Source organism: Aethalodelphis obliquidens, unplaced genomic scaffold, assembly GCF_003676395.1.
Source record: "Aethalodelphis obliquidens isolate GAN/ISIS:26980383/991018 unplaced genomic scaffold, ASM367639v1 scaffold76, whole genome shotgun sequence".
Taxonomy (NCBI): Eukaryota; Metazoa; Chordata; class Mammalia; order Artiodactyla; family Delphinidae; genus Aethalodelphis; species Aethalodelphis obliquidens.
In genome coordinates this window covers 2,984,869-2,990,690 of record NW_020838020.1, presented here as the reverse complement: position 1 = coordinate 2,990,690, position 5,822 = coordinate 2,984,869, and the positions used below count along the sequence as shown (strand labels likewise).

At 32.4% G+C, this 5,822-nt stretch overlaps 1 long non-coding RNA gene across 1 annotated transcript in view; it reads right to left on the bottom strand.

Moving 5' to 3' along the window:
• Positions 1–5,339, bottom strand: part of LOC113612403 (uncharacterized) — a 23,021-nt gene extending 17,682 nt beyond the window's left edge. Inside the window, exons 1-2 of the long non-coding RNA XR_003429848.1 lie at positions 5,051–5,339; positions 2,463–2,512 (exon numbers count right to left, since the gene is read on the bottom strand). This is a non-coding gene — a long non-coding RNA (uncharacterized LOC113612403). The remainder of the gene's footprint in view (positions 1–2,462; positions 2,513–5,050) is intronic.
• Positions 5,340–5,822: the final 483 nt, after the last annotated feature.

Below are 5,822 nucleotides of genomic sequence, written 5' to 3'. Positions count from 1 at the left end.
GGGGCATGAACCCGTGTCCCCTGCATCAGCAGGCAGACTCTCAACCACTATGCCACCAAGGAAGCCCCGATATCTTTTTTTTTAATTAATATTTTGCTAAGAATGATGTTATTTTTGTAACATATAGTATAACCTAGCTGATCTAGTCTTAACGGATATATTAAACAGTTTATATATTTCCATATATAGTATTGTTAACATATTACTTTCACACATACTATTACTTACACATAACATATTACTTACACACCATACTATTCTGAGGCTATGTGTATGTGTGTATATGTAAATCTGTGTTTATATGTCTTCATAATAGAGTTTGTCTATCACTGAATTTTCTAAACTTCTTGTTCACAAGCTAAACAAAATAAGTGTGTCTTACATATTATTGATCAGAATAAAATATGCTACAGTGAAGTCCTGTGTGTATGTGTGTGTATACACACACATATATATATATATATATATATATATATATATATATATATATATATGTGTTTGTATGTGTGTGTGTGGTTTTGTGCACACATATAGATACACACATAGGTGCATCAGGTATATGATTGTGCCAATCAGGATCACACAAGGAAATTTTAATTTACAACACTAAAAAATCAAAATCAAAAATAAACTCTTTAACTTGTCCAATGTCATAACTAAGTCATTCACATTTTCAATACTCAATATATTTTGTCCATTTGATTAGAGGAACTCAAATTTCTATGTTATTTACCCTAATAGCCACAAATTTAAAATATAAACAAAGTCAACTGGTAAAGAAAATTTTCTATGGATGATCCAGCTCTAGAAATATCTTAAAAACTTACACCAAACCTATTTTAGTGTGTGTTTCCCAGATTCTGCTTCATTGCTCATTTGTAAAAACAAACATTTGCCATGAAGACATAACTGCCAATTTAGCCTAAATAAGACAAATGAGATAATAAGACCAGTGGCAGATTCGAGTTGACAAATCCTGCAGAATGCCCAGCTCCAAGTAAAAAGCTTTTCTTTCCTGCCAAAAGGTCTATATGGTAATACTAATTAATTTGCCGACCTTGGCCTTACATTGTTTGACAATATCTGAGCATCCCAATTTGTTACACTTGTGACATTAATTTGGATGTAAAATGTAGCTTGATCTAGTAATCTATGCAACCTCTTAACCCAACAAGCAATCATACAGAGGTATACTTTGCACTGAAGAGGCTTAGAAAGTAGAGATAATTTTTTTTAAGTTCAGGACATATTAATATGGAAAGGATAATATTATGGACATTGTAAATGTGACTTTCACCTGCTCATATCCTGGTTACAGCAGTAGAAGCAAAATTATGTATCTTATTTAATTTAACATTGTAGGATCATTCAGAATATTTGCTCTGACCCAGTTATACAAATATCTGTAACTTAGATATCAGTTCTGATGGATTTTGAAAAGTCAATTAAGAGTATTAAAAATTATGTATCTTTTGAATCTTTCCTGAGAGTTCCAAAAAGTCACAGGTATTGAAGCCTCGTATATATTTCAATCAGGTTTCCTTATTATCTAATAGAAAAATTAAGGTCCTCTTGATACAAGTTAATTTTGTATATTAGAGTAGAAATAAGTTAAAATTTCAGTTTAGAGAAATCTAGTATTTAAAAATAACAAGCTAGGCACTTAGAGTTAATAAATGCTTGCTTCATTCCTTTAAAAAGTACCCTAGGTTAAGCAATACTACAACTGTATAGAGGAAGGGCAGGTATCATAAAAAAAAAATTTATTTTGAACAAGTATGAATTGGTGTGACTCATTCATTTAAGAAGTAGGTTGGACTCTCAGGATTTTAATTCAAACTTTGTAAATGTCAGGAAGACATTTAGTTCCTGAGAGATAGACAAAGGTGAATGTGAAACATTTTGTAATTACAAAATTATATTAATCTTACCATTATGAAATTAAGGAAAAATATTTGCATTGCTTGAGAAAAGCACATTTAAAAAAATAAACCCACCAAACAGATAGATTTGGGAAAATTTTTGACAATTCATGATAATATTAACAATTTATTTAAATAGAAAGTATTTTAAATTTCACTTAAAGTAAATTATAGAAGTTTTAAGAGTTTAAAATACTTTAACATTACAAAAATAGAATTTTGACAAAGTATTTTGAGTTCTTATCTTCAAAATGAATCCTTATCAAAGTATTTTTAATTCTTTTTGTATTAAGCCAAAGAGTAAATAAAATATAAAAACCATTCAATTTTTACAATGTATTCAAAAATGTTTCTACAATCTCTCTAACTCCACTATTGACATACAATTATAGAAATATAGAATTGAAAAGAATTTAGAAGTCATATGAACTCACTTCTAGACAAATGTAAATTCAATGCTCAAATATTTTCTTCACAAGTGTGGTAGGCTGCCTCTAAGACAGCTCCCAGTGATTACTTCTCCTAGTATTTATGTCTTACCTTATACAATTTTCTTTCCTTGATTGTGAGCTTGATCTAATGTCTCACATCTAACAAACAGAATATGGCAAAAGTTATGGGATGTCACATCTAAATTAGATTGCAAATAGACTATGACTTCTGTCTGGCTTGTCCTTCCTCACTTTCTCATTCACTTGGAAGCAAGGAATATATCACACAACCAAATAGAAGCTACATCCAGGGTTTCATAGTAGTCAAGGCTCTCCAGAGTCTCCAATGCATGGGGCATGTTTGAAGGCAAAAGAGGCTGAAGAAGGCACAGATAGAGCCCACTCATGAAAGCAGCCCTTCCCATCTCTCACATAACTTTTATTTTTCCCATGGAGTCCTTCTAGCAGTGTGTGCAAGTTGCATCATTCCCAGGGCAACCACAACTCAACAAAGAGTTTAACAATAAACAATTCTGATAACCAAATATAATATGCTTGATATATCATTGTTCAGATTGTCAACACATTCCAAGGGGCAGGTAAATCCAGGGTCATATTCTCAGTTGTTCCTGGATATGGAGTGTGAATTTAGACCCACTGTTAACCCTTTAACAATAGTCTACCCCTGAACTCTGGATACGGTCATGTCATATAATTTTAACACCTTTTAATAGCTCTTTTGAAAGATATATATATATATATATATATACATTTTTTTTAATTGGGAAATAGTTGATTTACAATGTGTTAGTTTCAGGTGTACAGCAAAGTGAATATGTTATACATATACATATATTTACTCTTTTAAAGACTTTTTTCTATCTAGGCCATTACAGAGTACTGAGTAGAGTTCCCTGTTGTAAGATATATTTTTGACATTGCAAACAGAAAGATTTTTCCTGTCTGTAGCCAAAAGGATAGGCAAAATTTTGTGAATGTTAGTATGATTGACTAGATATGTTAGTCTTGATCACATCTTTTCAGTTTTTGAATATTTTATAATCAATTTGATTTTACTTTTAACTCTTCATTTACTACTATTTGTACTTCTAAAAAAATAAATGTGAGAGATGAATTTAATGTATATCTAATTATTCTGAAAATAAATTTATTTCTTCTTCAGTCCAGTTAGTTTCCATGGAAGCTACATCAGTTAAGACTTGAAAATCAGTTTTTCCAAATAATGTTCCATTCTGTGATTATTTTCATTGGAATATCCTTTTTTACTCAGTTACTTTCAAACAATAAATCTTTTATTATACTGAATACCATTAGATGTGTTATTAAAGTTTTCCACACCAAATATATATTCAAAATATACCAGTGGTATTTCACTTATATTACATATTCCCCATAACACAAGCAGTTATTAAAAGTCACTGTTTATTAAATTTAAGGCCTATCAAAGCTTAGCTCCCAGTCATAACCTAGTTACAAATAATGGACTTTGACAAATACTGTTTTTTAAATATCATTGTGTACTATGATTTGTCTATTTCCCACTAAGATGATATATTGCAGATTGTATTTTTCCCTGTTTCCACCAATTGTGTTATCAGGAAACTTTTCCTACTCAATGCTTCTCTGTGACACTCTTCACAACTTGGGCCATTGAGACTCTTTCCATGAGTGAGCTCCTCTCGCCTGTACTTCCATGATACTCAGTTATACTCTTCACAACCTATTTGATTTTTTGGTCATCAACATATAAAAGAGCTTATCCTATGTAAGGGGTTATACCTTCTCCCAAAGAGCCACTTAGGAAAATTGCCTCATCATTTCATGAATATATGTGCTCTACACACCTGTTCATCATTTTTCTGAGTCTTGCCAAATTTGGCTAGTTTCCTGCCAAAGAAATCCCATTAAAATTTCTATATGGAATACAATGTACATTTTAACACTGTGGCATGCTTCCAAAAGTGCTATTTCTGCTTGGCTCAAAACACTTAGCTACAAATCAATGGTTCCTGAATCTCTTCAAGACCACTAGGAACAGTGTTGACTTTGCTCTACACTTGCCCTTGTTATTGTTGAGCATGATTGTAGTATAGAAAATTCATATTTACACACACATATTGTGGTTATTGAGAACTCATTTTTTGTTCATTTTCTACTTCTAAAATCTATTCATTCTACATGTACCATAAGAACTTCCCAGAGAGGGTTTCTTTGGAGATTTAGAAGACAAAAACAATTAGTGTGGATCCTGCATCATCCCTATATTAACCTTTCTTATTATCATCAACCACTTTTCGATTCCCATTCTTGAGTTAATCACACTTCCAATTAACATATTCAGAACAGCAGAGCAGGCTTTAGCACACCAAGCAAACTATAGAAATACAACATCCCTCATATCCTGGCAACTACTTCAACAGTGCATCAGCCTGGTTCATAATTATCTAATGCACAAGTGATCAACCATTGTACAATCACAGATCTGTGCAATTCAAAGGTAGTATCTCCTTTAGATTATAGCATAAGAGCTTAATTAGTGAACAGAGTTTATAAACCTTTAACTAAAAGAAGTTTCCAAAAGGACCAAGATTTGGTAGAGTCATTAAAGAGTGCTGAATCACAATTTTTTTCCTCTGGATTACACAGAAAACTTTTTTGGCAAAGTTCCTACCTCACCTTCAGTGCAATGGACATTTCTCAGAAGGAAGCAGTGCTGGCGGTCTTCCAGAGGGAACAAAAACTAATGTTGGTCATTCTCTTGCCTTGAGATACTGTTGATGAAAAAAAAAAAACAACATTGTTTTCCTGGTGTTATCACTCACTTCCAAGTTCCTTACTTTACTACCTACCACTTCTCCTGTTTTTAGTTATCCCTAGATTTACCTGGATTCTTCCTACCTGAATTGGGTTGAGGAATTCAGGCACAATCCTCAACCATAACATTGGCAAAGGGTGTAACTGCACCAATGTCTTCCCTTTCATCCATTCATGTCACTGGATTTGAAAGGAATAGAGATATCTCTCACACAAAACACATTCAAAGCTGCAAACATAAGGCCCATCCAACCAGGAATTCTTTTGGAATTAATGCTGCGAGGTTTGAAGTCTTAGCAATAAAGTTATGTGTCAAAATGTCTCTCTCAATTGGAGCCAACAAACAAAATCAAGATCTTAGCATCATGTGATACTACATTACAACAGAAACAATTTGTCAAGTGGAAAAGACAAAGTTGTATTATGGTATCATCTCCTACACATGCATTCTCACTTCTGCACCCCAAATAACCCCATTTTATATCCTCCCTATTAAAATGTTAAATCCAGTCATCTGATCATGCAGACAAGCTCTTTGTTCCTTTATCCACTTTTTATCAAATGTTTTAAGTGCCCCTTTCAATTTCTTATCAAAATTTTACTCTGAAGGTGAGAATGTATGGAATATGTCCAA